The following is a 22,176-nucleotide window of genomic DNA, read 5'->3' as shown; positions in this document are numbered from 1 at the left end:
GGCTGGTTCACAAGCTGATACTGGGATGTTAACATGAAATACCAGAAAATGTTCTTTACACAGCTCAGCCCAGCTACTGCTCCCAGGACCACAGTTGCTGTTTTCTCCCTGCAATATTTACTTTTCAGCTTCTGATAACAAATAGCCACAAATCGATCAAAAGTGAAAGTGACAGTGTACCAAACTGAGCAGTCTGTGGCTGCATAAAGCACGACAGCGTGGATATTGCACAAGGGAATGGAATATAAGAAATGAAACACGTTCCAATAAACAATTGGAATATGCCTCAACATCAGGTCGAAGATTACGACCAGTAGATCCGCCACTGCCATGGCCACCAGGTAACACGTCACACATTTGGACAGACCACAGTTTCTGCACTTCAGGATCACAGTGGTGATTGTGTTCACTGTAAAAGGAAGGAAAAAATATTGGAATTGCTCATCTGCCTGGGAAAGTAGGTAACATTTTATTGATGACTTATGGCTATTTTCCATACTATTATGTGACACTTCGAAACTAATGAACATAAAGAAATTGAAATTCATTTTCACCGTGAGGGAAGCAAACATTAAACAACATAATTTGTAGGTGGGTGTGTGGGGGAGAGCAGGTGGTGACCTTTTGTGTCGGTGTGACTATGAGTGTAAATGTGGTGTAAACGGCTGAGATGGGAAAGGAGTGCTGGAGTGATAGATGAACACAGAAATGACGGGCAAGTTGGAGTTGATCAGTCTGTTACAGTCAGGGGAGAAATGTAATATTGACCGGTAAGGCTTTAAAACACTCAGAACATTTTTTCAACCATAGTCAAAAAGCAGGCTTCATTTTAGCATAAAAATTAGATTAAAATTAGATTATCATTTATTTATTATAAATCCAGAAATGCAACTAGTCAAAGGCACTGCTAAAACATATTGGAAATTTAAAACAGGCTTAGGTTATTCAAAGCTTTGAGCAAAGACATGTCATTATCTTGCATTTCTTAAGGTGAGCATTGAAAATGTTCCTGGCATGAAGGGCTTTCTCTTACTTTAGGAAGGAAAAAGAGATGTTGATTATTTTGGCTTTTAGTCTGAAGGCCAACTCTGCAATGAGGCTGTGTTATAATCGTTAAAATACATTAGACCCTTCACTTCCTGAGGTGAATTCGAACAGTGCTTAGACTTTCTGGAGAAATACATGTAAGAAAGGTGTAGGCCATTTGGCCATTTGAGTCGGCTCCAGTCACTCATTATTGTCATAGCTGATCAAATTCAGTTACCTGTTCCTGTTTTCCCCAAATTTTCTGATCAGTTTATCCCTGCAACTCTATTTAACTGTTTCTTGATACATGCATTATTTTGGTCTCAACTGCTTTTTGTGTGATGAATTTCGCAGACTTACCAGTCTCTGCAAAGAGCTTTATCCTCATCTGTCTGTCCGGTATCACAAGATGGTGATCTCTGTGTCTGGACTGGCCCACCACAGGGAACTCCCTTCTTGCAGCTGCCCTCTCTTGTTCCATTTGAATTTTATAGACATCTGTGAGATACTTGTTATTCTCCTAAACTCCAGTGAATATGATTCTCATTGACTCAATCGCTCCTCACATGTCAATTTTGCCATCCCATGAATCAGTCTTTTCTACCTTTGCTGCCTTCATCCTGTAGCAGGAATGTCATTCCTCAGAAAAGGAGACTCTCAGTCCATCGTCATTAAGATAATAATCTACCTTAACGTTGTTTTGCTAGCAAAGTGGCGATATTGTCACTTACTCTACTTTCCCAAATCACGCAGAATTGTACCTGCATCCTCTCACATCTCACCCTCTCACCCAACCTCGTGTCATATTCAAACGTGGATTTGTGACATTGAGTTTGCTTATCTAAATAATTAACATATATTGGCAAAATCACTAGTGTCTAGCACTGACCACTACGGTCATTACCTGCCCTTTTGATCATGACTAGTTCATTCTGACTATTTGTTCCTCTCTGCCAAACAATCTTTAATCCATCCAAATAGAGTATCCCTAATTTCATGCAATTTAATTTCATAAGCTTTTTGCACAATTGTTATGAAAATCCAAAAAAGGACAACAAATGGCTCACTCTCATCAATTCCATCAGTTGCGCCACGAAAATTTCCAGTAGATTTCTCAAGTATGATTTCAGTTTCATAATTCTGTAATTTTTCTGTTTGATTCTGTCATTGTTTTCCAAATTCTCTGTTATTAACTCCTTTCGTACTTGCCTGTGCATTTGCCCCACGATTGATGTCAGGCAACTGGTAATTGTTCCTTGTTTTCTCTTTACCTCCCTTTTTAAATAAGGTGGTTGCATCGTTACCCTCCAATCTGTACAGAATGTTTCAGAATGCGTCTTGGAAAATGGTCATAAATGTGCCATCATGCCCTGGGCCATTTCCTTAAGAATGTAGATCTAGGATGTCAATTTTCGGGTTTATGGTTCTTTCATACAATTAATTTCCCATATACCATTTCACGACAAATACTCATTTCCTTCAGTTCCACCCTCTAATTAAACATCATCTTCCCCAACATATCTGGCATGTTATTTGCGTAAAAGGTTCATAGATTCATAGAGCAATACAGCACGGAGACAGACCCTTCAATCCAACCAGTGTTTGATGACTAGGATGCGCTCAGTTGCCCGCATTTGGCCAATATCCCTCGAATCTCTTCCCAGCTATATACTTATCCAAATTTTTTTTAAAGATTGCTATCAGACCTGCCACTTTCCCTGGCAGCTCATTCCATATATGACCCACCCTCTGCTTGAAGAAGTTGCCCCGCAGATACCTTTAGATCTTTCCTCTCTCACCTTAATCCTATGCCTCTAGTTTTCAATTCCCCTTCCCTGGGAAAACAACTATATGTGTTCATACTAATTATGGCCATTCTATTGTATATAAGTAAATAATGTTGCCCCTCATTCTTTTACATTCCAAGGAATAAAGTCCTACCCTGGACAACCTCTGTCTATAACTAAGGCCCATGAGACCTGCCAACATCCTCATAAATCTTGTCTGCACTCTTTCCAGATTATCAATATATTTCCTATAACAGAGCAACCAAATTTTTAAACAATAGTTCAAGTACGGCCTCACCAATGACCTATACAGCTGTAACATAATGTACCAACTCCTATACTCAATGCTTTGACTGATGTATTTTGTGAAGACAGAACCACACTATACCTTTAATTGGTCAGCCAGTTTTTGTTCCCCATTTACTACAGAAAGTCGTCAATATTTGTCTTCACCAGTCTTTAATTCAACATGTACTTGTACAAGTTTGTACAACAAGTTTTGATGTGCTCCACAAGCTTACTGAGGTAATTTGTTTTGCCCTTCTGAATCAATCTCTTTGTTCCCCTTTCCTTCATTCTAAACTGTTTCCAATCATCAGGTTTGCTGCCAGTTTCTGACCTAATCCCATCCCTAATTGCCTTTGCAAGCCCTGGTTTGGCCACATTTCCTGTTTTATGTTTGCAACAGACAGGAATGAAAAAGGCTTGCAGCTTACCTATATGCTGCTTGAATGTTTGTCATTGGTTATTGACCGTCATCTCTTTAAGTAACCTTCCTCAATCAGTCACAGTCAATTTTGTCTCATACCATTTTGGTGTCCTTTACTTAATTTCTATTCCCTATTCCCGGATCAACTATGCCACTGTCCATCTTGTTGATGGACAGTGATGATGGACAGTAATGATGATCAGTCACACTCAAGGAGCCTTGCACCACTAGATTGCCAGTTATTCCTTTCTCATTGAACATAAGAACGTAAGAAATAGGAGCAGGAGTAGGCCATCTAGCCCTTCGAGCCTGCCCCGCCATTCAATAAGATCATGGCTGATCTGTCGTGGCTCAGTTCCACTTTCCCGCCCTCTCCCCATAACCCTTAATCCCCTCGTTTATCAAAAACCCATCAACCCGCGTCTTAAAAATATTTAGCGAGGCAGCCTCCACCACTTCAACGGGCAGAGAATTCCACAGATTCACCACCCTTTGAGTGAAGAAGTTCCTCCTCAACTCCATTCTAAACCGCCCCCCGCTTTATCCTGAGGCTGTGCCCTCTAGTCCTACTATCCTTTCTGAGCGGGAAGAGCCTCTCCACCTCTATCCTATCCATCCCATTCAACATCTTATACGTCTCAATGAGATCTCCCCTCATTCTTCTAAACTCTAACGAGTACAAGCCTAGTTTATTCAGCCTCTCCTCGTAGTCCAACCCCCTCAACTCTGGAATCAGCCTAGTAAACCTCCTCTGCACTCCCTCCAAGGCCAAAATATCCTTGCGTAAGTGCGGCGACCAAAACTGCACACAGTACTCCAGCTGCGGCCTCACCAGTGCCCTATACAGCTGCAGCAAGACCTCCCTACTTTTATATTCAATCCCCCTCGCTATGAAGGCCAGCATCCCATTCGCCTTCCTGACCACCTGCTGCACCTGCAGGCTGGGTTTTTGTGACTCATGCACAAGGAAACCGAGGTCCCTCTGCACCGTCGCATGCTGCAGTTTTTTGCCACGTAAGTAATAGTCCTTCCTACCATTGTTCCTACCAAAGTGGACAACTTCACATTTGCCAACATTAAATTCCATTTGCCAGCTCCTGGCCCATTCGCCCAGCCTATCTAAATCCTTATGCAGATTCTCCACACCCTCTGCACAATTTGCCATTCCACCAATCTTGGTGTCATCAGCAAATTTCAACACCATACACTCGGTTCCCTCCTCCAGATCATCTATATAAATGGTGAATAGCTGAGGCCCCAGCACCGACCCCTGAGGCACTCCACTAGTCACCAACCGCCAATCCGAATAGCACCCATTGACCCCCACTCTCTGCCTCCTATTTGACAGCTAATCCTCTATCCACGCTAACACCCTACCCCCAACTCCATGCCCCCTGACCTTCTGTAATAACCTCTTGTGAGGCACCTTGTCAAATGCCTTCTGAAAAACAAGAAAGACCACATCCACTGGCTCTCCTCTATCCACCACCCTAGACACATCCTCATAGAACTCCAATAAATTTGTCAGACATGACTTCCCCTTAACGAAACCGTGCTGCGTCTGCTCTACCAAACAATTCTCCTCAAGATGCCTCACTATTTTCTCCTTGATCATGGATTCTGACATTTTTCCTTCAACAGACATTAAACTAACCGGCCTATAATTTTCCACCTTTTGCCTGCCACCTTTCTTAAACAACGGCGTAACATCAGCCGTTTTCCAATCATCCGGCACTTCCCCGGAATCCAGCGACGTTTGGAAAATAATCACCAAGACATCCACTATCACCTCTGCCATTTCCTTCAGAACCCTTGGATGCATTCCATCCGGTCCTGGGGACTTGTCCACAATCAGTCCCTCCAGTCTGTCGAGCACCGCCTCTCTAGTAACAATAATGTCATTCAGGCCCTCCAGTCCTACCACCTTTCCATCGCTAACACCCGGCAAATTATTCTCGTTCTCCTCCATGAAGACCGAAACAAAAAAGTTATTCAGGGTCTCAGCCATTTCCTCATCCCCTACCACTAAGTCCCCCCTCTCATCATCTAAGGGTCCAACGTTCACCCTAGCCAGCCTCTTCCTTTTTATATATTTATAAAAACTCTTGCCATCCTTTTTTATATTAAGCGCTAGCCCAGCTTTATATTTATCCTACCCTTCTTTATCAACTTCTTTGTCATTCTTTGTTGACATTTAAACCTCTCCCAATCCTCTTCTCGCCCACTACTCTTAGCTACTCTAAACGCATCCGCTTTTAATTTAACACTTTCCTTCACCTCCTTCATTATCCACGGCTGATTATCTCTCCTCCTACGATCCTTTTTAACCATCGGAATAAATTTCTGCTGAGCACCAAGAAAGATCTCCTTAAAGATCCTCCACTGTTCCTCAGCAGACCTACCTTCCAATGTGCTCCCCCAATCAACATTCACCAATTCCTCTCTCATCCTACCGTACTCCCCTCTGTTCAAACAAAGGACACGTGTCCGGGAACCCACTTTCTCCTCCTCCATTGCAGAATACTTGTCTAAAATGCCCGTTTTCTCTTTGGTTCCTCGCTCTGTTTGGATTGAAAACCATTCCATTCACAGTCCACAAATTCATCCTCTGTGTGATTTTTATGTTTTTTTTAATGTCTCTTGTTTTGTTCATTTGTGTTTCACAGTTGCCCTGTTTCATGTTGGCTTTCATCTTTTTCTGCTTATCACTTTTCTCGTTTTCACCTTTCTACCGCTTATTGTTTGCACTTCTAGCCTACATCAGACTTCTTTCTTATGCTTCCATTCTCCTGCTATTTTAGATTAATTCCTTCCCAAACACGCTAGCAATTTATTCCCGGGTCACTAACACTTTATATGAAACATTTGAGAAGATACATGGACCTGTGTACTATAAACGATATATCACAAAACAAAGACTGACCAAACTCTCAGTGATAAACTAGTGAAAAATTAACAGACCATACTCACCCAATCAACAGCTTTCACTTGTCCAGAGTCACTTTTGATTGCCGACATCACTCCAGGATCTCTGAAGTCCATGCTGGCAATCCAATCTCAACTTCACTCTTTCCTGCGCCGTTCTCTTTCACCCCAGCTCCGCACTCAAACTGCAGCTTAATTTGTTTACTTAAGCGCCTTATATCATTTGGACTTAATTTATGTTATTTGCCAATTGTTAATTTTCCTTACTGAAAATCAAGAAACTACTTTTTTGTAATTGATCCCAATTTCTAGTTTGAGCTATTTAAACACAATTATTAACGGTGACCTCTCACTAATATATGAACTTAATGTTCGCCTGGATTTTTTTTGTCAACCTCAGCCCATTGTCCCAGTAGAGATATTCCTTGCAGGTCCAGCTGTTTCCTTTTCTTGAAACATCAGTGAAGGCCCCGATCCTCACTCTGAATTGATGAACTGCCCAAAGATGTGCCCCATTCTGGCCCGGCTGTCTACTTTCCCAGTTGAGTTAAGTCCCCAGTGCTGTAATTATGTTTATCAGCTGGATGGGGATCTCAGAGGACCAGCTGTCTCCTTTCCTGGGTGAGTAAGTACTTGATCCTCCTGCTGTATTTATAATCTGCTCAAGAAGATATCCGTGTTGCACGGATGTCCAACTGTTTCCGTTCCCAGGTGAGTGAAGTGCTCAACTCTGTCACTGTATTATCAATTGCCACACTAGATATGTCGCTCGCAGTCTCAGCTGTCCCCACTCCTGGATGATAAGTTCACTCCACCGTGGGAGATGGTGAAAAAAATCAGGAATGAAAAGTTCAAAATGATGATAAATGTATTGTTAAAAAATTCTATATTTTTAAAGAAATGGCCTGCTACTGTTACTTAGTGTTTTGTCACTTTTTATTCATCCATGGGACATGTGTATTGCTGGCTGGCCAGCATTTATTGTCCATCCCTACTTCCACGAAGACAGTTGAGAGTCAACCAGATTGCTGTGATTCTGGAGTCACATGTAGACCAGACCAGGTAAAGACGGAATACTGCCTTCCCTAAAGGACATTAGCAAACTCGATGACTTTTTCCGCTGGTCGATCGTAATTTCATGATCATCAGTAGATACGTAATTGCAGACATTTTTTATTAATTTAAATGCCACCAGCTATCATGGTGGGATTTGAACCCGGGTCTCTGGACTTTAGCTGAGTTTCTGGATTAATAGTCTGCTGATAAGACCACGGGGCCATCGCCTCCCCATAAGCTTGTGATGTGGAGATGCAGGTGTGGGACTGGGGTGAACACAGTATGAAGTCTCACAACAGCAGATTAAAATTCAACAGGTTTATTTGGAATCACAAGCTTTTGGAGCACTGCTCCTTGAAGGGGCAGCACTCCAAAAGCTTGTGATTCCAAATAAATCTGTTCGACTTTAACCTGGTGTTGTGAGATTTCTTACTGTGCCCATAAACTTGTGTCAAGTTTCTTGAGTGTTGCAGCAGCTGTGCTCATGTGGCTAGCAAGGAAGTATTCATTACACTTCTGACTTGTGGCTTATAGATAGACAAATCTATAGGGCAGCACAGTAGCACATGGTTGGGCGGCACGGTAGCACAGTGGTTATCACTGCTGCTTCACAGCTCCAGGATCCTGGGTTCGATTCCCGGCTCGGGTCACTGTCTGTATGGAGTTTGCACATTCTTCTTGTGTCTGCGTGGGTTTCCTCCGGGTGCTCCGGTTTCCTCCCACAGTCCAAAGATGTGCGGGTTTGGTTGATTGGCCATGCTAAGAAATTGCCCCTTAGTATCCAGGGTAGCGGAGGTTAGAGGAATTAGTGGGTGTAGTATATAGGGATATGGGCTTAGGGCCTGTGTTCGGTGCAGACCCGATGGGCTGAAGGGCCTCTTCCTACACTGTAGGGTTCTATGATCTATGAACTAAATGATTGCTCGCTCTTAAACTGCATTTGTAGACACAGTGTTTATATCACTAGTTAAGTTTCTTGTCAACAGTTTCAATCTCTCAGGATGTTGATAGTGGATAATTCAGTCCTTGTGATGCAATTGCATGCTAACTGGCAATGATCAGTATATTTCTGTTTGTTGCAGACCATTGATTAAAAGTAGTGTGGTGAGAATGTTACTAGCACTTTGTAATCTTAAGCATTAACATTTTCCAGGTCTGGTTGCGTTTGCGCATGGACTACTTCAGTGTCCGAGGAGTAGTGAATGCTGTTGAACACTTTGGAATAATGCAATTCATGATATTATGATAATTATGATATTATGACTGTGAAAGCATAACCATTTTCAATTGACCTAGATATAACTGCAATCAGTGGTGATGTTACCCGTGGTTTCCAGTGATGGCAGTTTTTATTGGACTCCTTCATGCCATATGCAGACAAATTCAGCCTTGGTAGCAAAGACATTAACTCTCACCTTAACTCTGGGAATCAGTTGCTCTGGAAATATTTGATCCCAAGTTGAACTGCTGTGGGCCTGAGCGGTCTTGGTGAAACCCAAACTGAACGTCAATGATTATGTTATCTCTCATCAAGTGGTGCTTCATTTTACTATTGATGTCTGTCTCTATCACGGTACTGACGCAGGGGAATATACTTATGGGCCACTATTTAGCTGGGTTGGAATTCTCTATTTCTATGTGTGCAGTATATACCTGCATAATTTTCCACTTAACCACATGGTGCAGCTGCAATGTATCAACTTGAGAAGCATTTTAAAATTAAGACAGTGTTATGGAACGAATGAAAGCAAATGTATTTGGAGAGCTCTAGTTCAAACAGGCATTGAGAAGAATGGAGCCTGAAATTAAATTGGTAGAAGACACTTAATGAAACTACCTTAAACTGTGGATGAATGGCTGTGAGGCAGAGCTCTGACGATGAGTTCAATTATTTTGGGATGTATTCATTTTATTTTCTTTTCAATAAACATTTGATTAATTCTTACTGAGTTATTAGAGTCCTATGCTTTTGAGGTCACTATCATCTTCTCCTCGCTTCCACGAAATGGTTAGCACTGGTGCCTCCCAAAGTCCTACTTCAAATCAGTACTTGGGTGACTGTTTGTGTACCTGGGTATTTGTGTTCTCCCCATGCCTAATTTGCTTGGTTTCAAATGTTCCAGTTTTACAGAGGTTTTGCAAGGTGGGCAGGTTCGCAATGCTAATTTGCTAATTAGAGTCCAAAATGTGTAGGATGATGGATTGGCCAGGCTAAATTACCACTAATTATGTGCGCGCTCGATGGATTAGCCATGGAAAATTCATGATGTTACTGGGATGGGAAGAGGGGAGGGCTTGGGTGGCATGCTCTTTGGATAGTACTGCAATGGGCTGAATGACCAATTCCTGCTGTAGTGGTTCTATGCTTCTGGACAAGTTTAATTATGGGGATTGAATAACTCAGCGATGGTGTGAGCTTGATACAACAACATGTACCTCGGTGTCAGGTTTCACTTTCAAGAAGCACCCCCGGTCTCTCGGGATTTTGGAAGAAATTGGGAAGGGCTGAATGCCTCAGAATATATGTATTATGGTTATGGCCAGTTTAGTGAGTATTCATAAATATGACAGAGAATGTGTACTCAGGGAAATACACAGCAGTGATATCAGAGTTTCTAACTCGACAGCAACAATTAAACTGAAGAAGGAAATCAGCAAAAAAAGAGCAGAGTAAATGATAAGAAAACAAACAAGTTCATTAAGATAATGTATTCAAAGACTTACCAGGGACACCAACAACAGCCAGGAATGGATAATAAATAAATTCAATAACGTGAAACACGGTTTTGATCCGATCAGCTGGTGATATCCAATCATAGTATGTAGTAAGATAGTATAACACATCAGATAAACCCCTGTCGATTGTCGGAACATTGCAATCTGCTATACTGACTGTCAAGTCCATTGTTGTAACATTACAATCTGTCAGATCCATTGTTTTAACATTAAAATCTGTTAATCTCAGAATCCAGTCTATTTGTGTAACATTCCAATGTATTATTCTCAGATTCTGAGCTGTTCTCTCGTGCTGCCTGAGGCCACTGATCACGTAGTGTTCGAGGCAGTGATCTGGCTGATACTATGAACTAACACAGTGATAGGAGTTACTTATTAACAGGAAAGAGAAACCCTCCAGACACAATTAGGATCCATGGAGGCTGAAATTAATTGCATCAGTGAACAAACAAACTCAGTTAATCCTTTTCAATCTAACTAACTTTACCTCGCAATGAAGTTAACTTTTTTTACGTTTGGATGAAGTACATGATATTTGCGTAAATAAGGGAATATAGCAGTAGTGGAGACATTGATCATTGCACTTCTCTCCTGGTTGGATAAGGGCATGTTGTCCCCGCTCTGGACATGATGGGAGAAAAAGAAATCGATTGATCAAAGTGATACAGTGTGGACATAATCTTGGTTAAGAGAACAAAACAAAGATAAATTGTGAACAATACCGGTTAAGACTAGAGACATGTTTAAATTTTATTCAAATAATAGAAACATAGAACCATACACACAGTACAGCATTGAAGGAGACCATTTGGCCCAACTTATTCATGTCAGCCCGAGGACAACCACATGTCCTTTATAATCTCACTTTCCTGCAACTGGCTCATAGCTCTATAGCTTACTATAAAGGAAAACACCTTTGTTCTGTATATGCTATTGCTTCTCCTCGTTATTTTGTACACCTCTATCAGGTCACTCCCTCAGCTATCTTTGTCCCAAGGAAAATATCTTCAGCCGATCCAATCTCTCCTAATGGCTACACTTTTTAAGACCTGCAGCATCCATTTAAACCTCCTCTGTCTTATTTCCAGAACAATTACGTACCTTTCCTGTAATGTGGCACCAGAACTGCAAGTAATGCAGTCCACTTTTCACCTCACCAGTGTTTTATGTAATTCCAACATACATTCTTGGTTATTCTATACTTCTGTCAATGGAGGACAGCATTCCATATGCTGTCTTTATACACTTGTCAATTTGAACAGGCTGTCGTTAGGAATCTGTGTACTTGTACATCGCTTCATCTACGTTTGTTGGTATATTCCCATTTATTGTATACTCCCTATAACTGTTTGACATCCCTTAATGCATTAACTCACACTTCTCCACATTAAAATACATTTGCGAATTTACTGCCCACTCCAGCAAATGTTTTCTACATTATAGCTTTCATCTACTCTACCCTCTGCTTATGCCCAATGAAAAGTATTGATAAACATCACATATATGCTGGTCATGATCATTTTGAATATAAATTCAGAAAGGAGGGATTGCAAATAAGATTGTGTTTCAAGTTGGGAAAAGCAATTCTTTAGCTTGTTAAAGAAAATTACTAAGAATAAATTAGGTGTATTCAAACAACAAAAAAAAATCAACATTGTTATTCTTTAGTTGTTCGAAATCTCTGGTTACAAATCAGTTTCAGTTTTGTGTCTAATTAGGGTCACAACATTTTTCAAGTTTAGTCAGGACTTTAGGTAAGGTGCAAAGCTATTTACAGGGTTTTTAAATATTCATTCGTGGTGTTGTACCTGTTAATTCTCAGATACTTTTGACCAGTTTGCTTTCTCTAAGATTTTACCCCCGTGCCCTTATTTGCAAGATGGACAAAGGACAAACACAAGGTAAGGTTCAACAAGTTTTTTAATAATAACTCTATTAACCCTTAAATTACCCACATAAAACAAGAGGATACCCCAGATTCAAGTATATTACCCGCAAAGATGATTTGATTAAAACTGCAGGCTCGGTTCTCTGAGTCCCTCTGGTCCATCATCACGAAGGTGAGTCTCGATGGCAGCTTCTTCCTTCCTTCCTTCTCTGGTCAGTCTTCCAAATGGTCAAGGGTCACCTCCTTCATCGTGTCTTTGCTCCTGGTGTCTGAAAATGTGTTCCTTTATCCCCTGCCTGCTTGCCTTTCCAGAAACTTCTCTGGCTTCCAGCCAATGGGGTCCCAGGAGGGGGTTCCAATACCCAGTGGGTTTCTTGATTTCTGCCTGACAGGACACCAGGGTCCGCCCCCAGGTGTCCATCTCCAAGCTGCTGCTTACATGTAACCTGTTATCAGATTAAGCCAACTGCAGGAATTCGGAATGACAGAAAGTCTGGCCCGATCTGGGCCTCTAACAATAGGCTGGTGCGTTTCAATGGGGTGCAGTGAACTCCTGCAACGACATGTTTGTGTATTGTACAACTGGCCTGCCCGAGGTTTGACTGTGTTTGATTTTTAATATGCCCAATTCTTTAATTTAGGATATCCAATTTTATCAGCCTTAAAACTAGACCCTGTTTATATTACAGTGGGATATGGGCGGCGCTGGCTGGCCTGCCAGCATTATTGCTTCTCCCTAATGCCCGAGGGGCAGCATGGTAGCACAATGGTTAGCACTGCTGCTTCACAGCTCCAGGGTCCTGGGTTCGATTCCCAGCTTGGGTCTCTGTCTGTGTGGAGTTTGCACATTCTCCTTGTGTCTGCGTGGGTTTCCTCCAGGTACTCCAGTTTTCTCCCACAGTCCAAAGATGTGCGGGTTAGGTTGATTGGCCATGCTAAAAATTGCCCTTAGTGTCCTGAGATGTATAAATTAGAGGGATTAGTGGGTAAATACATAGGAATATAGGGGTAGGGCCTGGGTGGGGTTGTGGTCTGTGCAGATGTGATGGGCCGAGTGGCCTCTTTCTGTACTGTAGGGATTCTAAGTAGTTGTGAGTCAACCATATTTCTGTGTCTCTGAAGTCACATATAGGCCACACTGGGTAAGGACGGCAGATTTGCTTCGCTGAAGAATGTTAGTGAACAAGGCGGGTTTTTCTGACAATCGACAATGTTTCGTGGTCGCCAGTGGATTCTTAATTCCAGATTTTTTTATATAGAATTCAGGTTCCACCATCTGCTAATGGCAGGATTTGAACCCGGATCCCGAGAGCATTAACTGATTTTCAGGATGAATAGTCTAGTGAAAGTACCACAGGGCCATCACCATCCTGGAATAATAGGGATGTTCGCTGTGGTGTGCATGTGTGCAGGCCATTCATATTTAGCATTTGCCTGGAACACGGACTTGACTGACAACCAGATGCAATGGCAGCATTGAACAAGGTGTCAGTATCAGAGAGAAATGAATCATCTCAAGAATACAAAACAGTAGCTCATGTAAACAATGCACAATGTATGCCCAAATACTGCTAGCTTCAATAAATAAGCATTGCTTGATGGGTTTTGGAAAACGGATGAATGCAGACATTAAAGGTCTCGTCACAATGCTGCACCTAGTGGGGGATGAGAATAATTTCAATTTTCCTGCAGAGTTTAAATTAGAAACAGTTGTATTTAACACTCACTTGCTGAATCTGTGTAATTTCCATGTGGCGCTATGTGCTGTCTCCTCACATCCACTACAAACCTCCTTTCAATTAATGATCTAATTCACTTTTTAAGGTATCAAGTGGATTTTTTTCCCAATAACAAATTAGAGGCATGTTCCAATTCACATCCCTTTGTGTAAAAATAAATCCATTTAGTTCTTTTGACAAATCTGTAAATCTATGTCTCCTGGTTCGCAAATCACGTGTTTTGGAACATCTCCAAAGGTCACTACTTGGCGAAGAGATCAGAAGCTCCCCTGGTGTCCTTGGGCCAACAGTTATCCATTTTGCTTCATAGGCAAACCTTCTTTGGCTATTGAATCACATTGCTATTTGTGGCATCTTAACCTGAGCAAATTAGTTGTTGCATTCCCTATATTACAACACTAATATTCATTCGACACAATATAATTGGATCAGATAACATGTTAAGGTTATGGTGAAATTTCTCTCTCATGTGAGGAATGATACAGAAATTTACCCTTGCTGGGCAGTATATCAGTCAGTTTCCAAGTCCACAAAGAGAATGCACATTTTTAAGACCCCGAAAAAGATGTTGATTTCAAATTGTGAAGACGGAAGTGTCCCTTTGTTTCTGATATTAACGACTGTTGTGATCAGAGGTAGCACACTCGCATTTGCAATAATAAAGAAATTATGACAATTCAGTCTGCACTTTAAGCAACTGAACTTTGACCCTTTTATTCATCGCACATGTTTGGATGGGCGCTTGCATTCATTTTGTAGAGTAAGTTCGCTGTAGGATTGCATGTGGCTCCAGGATTCACTTCAGAACCTTTAGTGCGAAGGTCTAGGGAGGATCTCATTGTAGTCGATGATATTGGGAAAGAAACAGTGTAGAGAGTAAAGCAGGAAAAATTGATGTCCACTTAATCTCCTGAACGAAAACAGATTTTGGACATCTTGTTGTCAATAAGTCCAAAAGGTTTGCTGATTTGCTGATATAAAATTGGATATCAAATGTAAATAGAAATCTCTATTAGTGCTTCTTTTACATTTGTCTCTTTAGAAGTCACAAAATGTGCCACCACTTCCTATGGGTCACTCTTTCATCATGTAAATGGGGCCTGTTTTGAGAACTCCTCAGAGTCCACAAAAATATACTAACACCCTCTCACTCTCCCACAATTCTATTCCTTCTGTCTGATTATTTTTGATCCTTTAGTTTGGACCACTTTTTATAATATGTAGATGCCAGCGTTGGGCTGGGGTAAGCGCAGGAAGAAGTCTCACAACACCAGCTAAAAGTCCAATAGGTCTATTTGGTAGCTAACACCACTAGCTTTCGAAGTGCTGCTCCTTTGTCAGGTGAGCGTTCTGCTTCCTCACTTGACTTGAAGGAGAGCTCCCTGAAAGCTAGCGGGGTTTGCTACCAAATAAACCTATGCACTTTAACCTGGTGTTGTGAGACTTCTTCCTGCACTTTTTATACCACAGCCACCACCGTGCCACCCCCCCCACATCCCCCACATTTGCCACAATCTTATCCCACCTCACCTGTGCCTCCATTATCTATTTTGCAATGCTCCACGCACTATCTCAAGCACACTGTCTCCACTTTGTCACAGAATCATAGAATGATTACAGAGTAGAAAGTGGTCACTTGTCCATTAATCTGGGTGCTGGTGCTGGTTGTCTACTGGAGAAAATCACCAAGTTCTACTCCGCCAACCATTAACCATGGCCATCAGATTTTTCCCTTCAGATAATGATCATATCATTTATGAAACCACAACAGAAGTTGCCTCCACTGCTCTTTCACATACGCCATTCCAGACTCTATATGCTTTCTTTGTCAAACAGGTGTTTCCATCTGATCTCCATTATTGTTTTACCAAACTTCCTAACTTTGAAGTTCTCTGCTTCTCTCTTATTCCCCCTCTTCTCCCACTGGCTCACATGCTAACTATCCAGTTCACACTCAAAATATCTTATCCATCTGGGCATGGTTTTCAATACTTCTCAGTTGATTCAAATGTCCAACGAGGGGCATACACGCGATGGGTCGTACTGGGGCTGCTGTTGGTTGTTCGAGATTGGCCTAGTGCTTCATGTCGTTAGTGTGTGCCTAAACTGGACCAGATACTGGGCAAGACGACAGCTCAGTGGCTATCACTGATTGCTGTGCAGACACATGGATTTGGGCCGGTGTCTGTGGGAGTTTGCACATTCTCCCCGTGCTTGAGTGGGTTTTTTTCCGGGTGCTCCGGTTTCCTCCCATACCCCAAAGATGTGCTGTTAGGCTGATTGGCAGTAATAAATTGTCCCTGAATCCGTTTCCCTCAATCTGGATGGCCATAAAACATTAGACAAGAGTCGTGGTTGGAGAGGGGGACTGGTGGTGTTGAGATGGCGGCGTGGGCTCGTTGGGCCGAAGGGCCTGTTTCCCGGGCTGTTTTTGTTATCTGTTCTTTGTTCATTTGTTAAATATTTCCCTGTGAAGTGGAATTGTTCTGGAACTGGTCACCATCCTGTCTGACAGAGGATTCGACTCAGTAGGTACTATTCCTATATCCAAGCATGTTATCCTTGGATTCTGTTTAAACTTGCATTTGCTATTCTGTCAAGAATTCAATCCTTTGAACAGTTGTATATTATTTTCAAAAGTGTTGAAGAGAAAACCATGTTGCCATTTAACAAGATGTGAACAAGAAACTGTCCCTGAGTGTGAAACAATGGTCAATATCTCTTTCTGGGGAAGTTACGCCTCTTCAATAATACTGCCCCATGGTTTTATACAACAGTTTCCAGATGCTATCTGATATGACATGGAGTTGTTCAAGTTAGCAGGAGACTGGCATCACTGATACTGTGGATCTCAGGAGGTTGAAATGGATTATCCATTTGGGAATTGTGGGTGCATATGATTCAAAATTGGGTTCCACCTTCTCAAGCTCAATATATCATCATGCAGGATGGGGATCAATGTGAATTCAACTCTTCACATTTTTTCTTGGCACACCACGCATTAGAGGGCCCAACTGCTCAGCCTCGCCTTCAGTTTTCATTGCAGCATAGTTGATGATTGAATGGGATGGTGACATGTTTATAGGGACATGGTGGGTCTGACATTAATTTGTGCTGAACACAGTTTTGCTGCTGATGTTTTGACTGAGCCTCGTGCATGTTTTCATTTGATAAATCTGCTCTGAATCTGTCCCGATAACAGAATGTTAGTGCCATACAACACACGGGAGTGTGTGCTTATTGAAGGGACATCACTTTATCTTCACATTGTCTTTGCTTTTGTTACCATTACCATCACACTCATGGAGAGCTGCAGCTGTGAGACGTATATTGTTGAAGACAAGGACAATTACGTCTTCTCCTTTTTTATTTCAATCACCACCTGATTCGGCCCATTATGGCAGAATTATGCAATTTGTCGCTCAGCCAACTCTATCAGCATTGTTAATTCAGAACCATTCTGGGTGAATGACTTACGATCTTCTAACATAAGCATTTTGTCTTGCTTCGTTGTGCCTTTGACTTGTTGTTGAGCATGGAGGGAGCAAAGATTCAACAGTTGAGGGAGGGTACTGGCTGGCAATCAGCTCTCCCATCTTTGCCCTGAAGCTATAAGTTATTCTAATGTCTTGATCCAACGCTGAGGTTGTCAAAATGAATCCTTTCCCAACGACTGTCTGCCTCTCTTCTGATACCTGGGACAGGATTGTCAGCCAGGCGGACAGGATCCTGCCTAGGGATGAGTTTGGGCGAGCTGAGGATATTGTTCCTATTGTGATGACAACATGGAAGTTACAGAATGTACATTTCATCTTCTGACTTCCCCTACATGCCTGTCAATATGGTGGCAGATCAATATGAGGTGGTAATAAGGGGTAGTTAAGAGCCAAGCACACTGGCATATGCCTTAAGCCATCCTTGGTCAGGCTAGGTAACGACAGCAGATTTAGTTTCCTGAGGGAGATTACTGAACCAGGTAGGTCTTGAGGACAATCCAAAAACTCAATGGTGAACATCACAGAAACGTATTGTTTTATTCTGGAAAAAAATCACACACCCCACACCCAGCAGTAATTTGCAGTAAGGAGCTAGCGCAATAACCCCGAATTTTTGTTGTATGTGTCCAGCATGACAAACTGCTTCCTTTGTAGAGTCAATGTATTACTTACTGCGTTCACTGATACCATTGTCTTCCTGTGCTGCGCCTGATTTCACTGAGAAATATTGCCTGCAATAGCACTTCCCCAGTAGTGACACTTGAAATATCTATAGCTCCTAACTTTTCTAACTGCAGCCCACACCCCAATTATATTGCCGCTCGGCCTATTCTCCAACTTCAAAACCCTCTCTTTTTACTGTTTCTCCACAGCTCTCTCTCCATCCAATGATCCCAAGTGATCAGGTCCCAATTAATTCTGAATTGATTTCCAGTGGCAAATTTGTGAAGGGCTGGATGGATTCATGTGCTGCACCAAATCTATAAATCTATCTGTGTTTACCTTTACTTGAACGTTAGTGGCAGACATTATCTGGTGATGAAATCATGCTCAATCCATCTGTTTCACGGAGCCCATTATGGGATACTGCCATCCTTACCTAGCCTGACCTATACGTGAGTCAGATCGACAGCGATGTGGTTGACTGCAAAATGGCATTGAAAGTGACTCTTTTTGGGTGTTTGGGGATTGATAATAAATGCTCACACAGCCAGCAGATCCTGTATCCCATAAACCAAATAATATGACATGTCATTTTGGAGCTTATTGAAAAAGTTATATGTTGACCCTCTGAGTTACTACTAAAACTGATCGTTTGAACTCTTTTATCTATTAAATATTTACTAAGAAAATTAAACTTACTCCTCACCAGGTGCCATTCTGTCTGATAGCCGTGAACATGGTGACAGGACCTGACACGAAAGAATCACCCTACCTGTCGGATTTGGCAGTTTACTCTAAATTCCAATGGATAATCCAAAGACTACCAATTAATCAGTGTCCAAATATCAGCAATGGCAATGATAAACACAACAGACATCTGTTCAAGTGAGGATCAAAAAATGGTGGGAAATGTGTGGTCATAATTTTGATCCAAAAGTATTCATTTTGCTCTGAAATTTACAAAGCAAAATTATTTTTTAAGTGGAGAGACACTTTAGATTATCCAATGTATAGAGATCTGGCTCCCCTCATGCATGAATAATGAAAAAAGAATGCAGATACAAAATGGAACAAGGCAGATAGTTGAAATCTTGACATTTATTGCTGAGGAGCAAGATAGTAAAAAGTATTGCTGCTACTTTATAAAGAATTAATGAGGCAGCACTGAGAATCTTGTGTTCCGTTTTGGTTCCCTTGATCAACGAGTTAAGTTGGTGTATTGGTGCAGAGGAGTTTCACTAAATTTATTCCAGAGATCAGAAGTCTATCTTATGAAGAGAGATTGGACATTTTAGGCCTATACTCCTTAAACATTGGAAACAAGAAAAGAGGTCTAATTGAGATGTATAGGATCATAAATTTTACACAAGTAACCATGAAGAGTCCTCTTGTCTCAGTCAACTCAACTCCGTATAGATTGCCCATAAATCCGTCAAACATGATTTCTCTTTTGCAAATCTGTTTCACTATTGGAAATTTGTGAGGATGTCACCAGCAGGATTGACCGAGGAGAACCAGTAGATGTGGTTTATTTAAACTTTCAGAAGGCATTTGTCAAGGGTTCTCATAATAGACTACTATGTAATGTTAAAGCACATGGGATTGCAGGTAATGTCTTGAGATGGATAGAAAGTTGGTTAGCAGATTGGAAGCAAAGAGTTGACATAAATAGGTCATTAACCAAATGGCAGTCAGAGACCAGTAGGGTTCTGCAGGGCTCTGTGCTAGGACCCCAATCGTTTATATTATATATTTATGATTTGGAAAAGGGAACTTTATTTCCCTTTATTTCCAAATTTGCAGGCTGCACAAGGTTGGGTAGGAGTTGAGTTGTGAGGAAATGTTTCAGCGTGATTTGGACAGGCTGAGTGTGTTGGCACCTGCATGACAGATGCAATATAATGTGGAAAAAAATGTGAGGATATCCACTTTGGTAGCAATAATAGGAAAGCAGATTGCGACAGAATCAATGTAAATTAGATACTCAGCACTACCTTGCTGTCTTCGGCATTAGTTTCCGAAAGTAAACACAGAGGTACAGCAGGTAGTTAAGAAGTCAAATAATCTGTAGATCTTCAAAGTGAATGAATTTGAATATTGTAATGGAGAAGCTTTGCTGCAATTGTATATGGCATTGGTGAGGCCACACTTGAAGTAATGCGTGAAGTTCTATCCTCACTGTTCCCTCTCTATCCTTACTATAGAGAGGGAACAGTGAATGTTTGTCCAGATGATTCGTGGAATGACAAGTCATTCATATGGGAGAGAATAAGTCTATTCAGATTATGAGAGGGCATCTCATAGAAACTTACAAACTTGTAACAGGGTTAGACAGGGTAGATTCAGAAAGGATGCTCCTAATTGTGGCGGGGCCCAGAAAGTGCGATTATAATTTGAGGGTAAGCAGTAAACTTAATTGAGGTGAGGAGGAATTTATTCAGCCAGAGAGTGGTGAATGTGTGGAATTCATTACCACAGAATCTAGTTGAAGCTGAAATGTTTGATTTCAAGAAGAAATTAGAAATAGCTCTTAGGCTAAAGTGATCAAGGCTATGCGGGAAGGGGGATCAAGATGTTGTATTAATTGATCAGCCATAATCAAAATGAATGGTGGGGTGAAGGGCTGAATCGTGTCTCCTACTTCTAGTTTCTATGTTTCTATGTTACTAAAAGGTCATGGTTTCAGGATAATGGGCAGCAGATTTAAAAACAAGAGTGAGGACCGATCAATTCTCTCAAATTGGCGCGTGTCTATGGAATTAACTAAACCAGATTGAGCTGGATACCAGGACACTGAGTAAACTTAAGAAAGAGGTGGACAGATTGTTCATTAGCAAGTGGTTGAAGGACTATGGTGACAGCATCATAGTAGATTTTAGGTTGAGAATAGATCAGACATGAGAATATTAAATGAAGATCATTTCCAGGGATCCCACCCATTCCAGACATAAACTGTTTGCTCCCCATCCTCCTTCTCACTCCACCATCAAGGAGGTGTTACAGATGCATTCAAGCCTGTACGGCCAGACTCAGGAAAACTTTCTTCCCGGAGCTGTTACCCAGCTGAGATATGTCCTTTAATCTATTCCCAGGGAATGCATATGGTGCAATATGCATGTCTATACTTTATGACAATTGGCACTATTTTGTAATGACTACTTGTATTTGCTTTTTACTTTGTATCTTGGGAGCCTGCAAGCTCACGTTTTGTAGTATTTGTATTTGTGCTCAATACAATGACAATAAAGTTGATTTGAATTAAATTGCATGATGTAATAGGCTTATGGGACAGAATTGCCTACTCTGATTCCTAGTTCCTATGGTTGTTATGATTACTCATTATCACTGTTTAAAATTTCTTGGCTAGAAACACCTACCACAATAAGATCCAATTGATAACTGGACAGCTGACATGTGCCGGATGCGGGGCTCCTCATATCCAGTTTAGCTGAATGCACTAAATCGTCATTTTTGTGTTACTGGATTCAAATAGTGTAGAGAACATGGTGTCTCTCACGAAGCAATGCTCCCACTGTATGGCCTGTTCAATTTCCCACCTGGGCCACAGCAGAGAATGAACCTACTGTCAGAGTTTTATTTAGACAGTGTTATTTCCCCGCCGTTGGGGTCGACGCCACATGGCAAAAAGTGGATTGGCAACGTGAGGATCAGTTAATTCTCTCCAATTGAAAATTTAGATTAAATAACGGAAATCTTGCGGCCTTTAATATCATAAATTAAATAATGTTCTCATTCACATGGATTTAAAGTAAACTTTCTTGAAACTAAAAGTAGGACATGAGGAACTTATGCGCTTGTTTTGCAGGACCTGCGGTATATGGGAACTCCGACACACTACCAGCAATCTGGATGACCGCTTCTGCAAGATGCATCAGCAAATGTCCATGAGGGCGAGAGTTTCGTGGGTCGCGCTTTTTTCATGTGTCATCAACAGACAGTTTATGGAGAGGCATAAGAGAAGAATTGGTTGACCAGTTGTCAGAAGGGGTCAGGAACCAGCAAAGCCCAATAGTGCCTCTCATTCAATAAGCGTTATACGGTGTTGGAAAACAGTGAAACTGACAGTACCTCTGGAGAGTGCAGCCACGACCAAGTTGATGCGGGATTGGGTAGTTTAGGAATACAAGTG

The sequence above is a fragment of the Carcharhinus amblyrhynchos genome, unplaced genomic scaffold (genome assembly GCF_965287045.1).
Source record: "Carcharhinus amblyrhynchos unplaced genomic scaffold, sCarAmb.v2.hapA scaffold_51, whole genome shotgun sequence".
Lineage (NCBI taxonomy): Eukaryota > Metazoa > Chordata > Chondrichthyes > Carcharhiniformes > Carcharhinidae > Carcharhinus > Carcharhinus amblyrhynchos.
Note: the sequence above shows the minus strand (reverse complement) of the source record.